Source organism: Arachis ipaensis, chromosome B02 (genome assembly GCF_000816755.2).
Source record: "Arachis ipaensis cultivar K30076 chromosome B02, Araip1.1, whole genome shotgun sequence".
NCBI classification, from domain to species: domain Eukaryota; kingdom Viridiplantae; phylum Streptophyta; class Magnoliopsida; order Fabales; family Fabaceae; genus Arachis; species Arachis ipaensis.
In genome coordinates, this window is record NC_029786.2 from 9018130 (window position 1) to 9018863 (window position 734).

Here is a 734-nt window from a genome sequence, read left to right on the forward strand (position 1 = left end):
AATGCTCATATATATATATATATATATATAATTGTTAAATTTTTTTTAATAAATATTTTAAATTTACGAGTTATATTTACGTTTCGTCTTACGATTCTACGAATTACGATTCTATACTAGTCTTTCGAGTCAAGATAAAAACTACGAGTTCACTACTTTGCTAAAATCCTTACCAACTTAAACATCATCAAAATCTTTTGTAAGTATTATCTCCCACCTTCATCAATACGTCGGACCACAATACTTCTACACCAGAAAACATCGAACACAACCACCGAAAAAAACTTAAACCTTACTTTCACACCTAAATCACAATTTTAAATAGGAAAAGTCTAAGGGATCAGCAATTTTGTTAAATTCTAGCCAGTATGTAACCAGCAAAAAAAAGTAAACTATTGAATGAAATCTCACACCAATCTCACACCATTAAAACCATCATTAATGATTATTTGATGGCTACAAATCACAAAAGTTACTAATCCTAGCATTCCTCTTTTAAATAACCCTTGAAACCATATCTATCTTAATTTTGAGTTTCTGACATCAGAAGAGTAGATTTGTTAAAATATGAGTAATCTAAACGTGGCTCCAATTGCATCCAACGAAGTTCCTTAAGGCTTATCTATGACACGAGATGCGAGTCACAATGCAATGCGTCAAAGACAACAACACCCACGTCACATATGTTCCAAGAAATTATATTTATACCATTATTTGGTATATTTTTAAATATA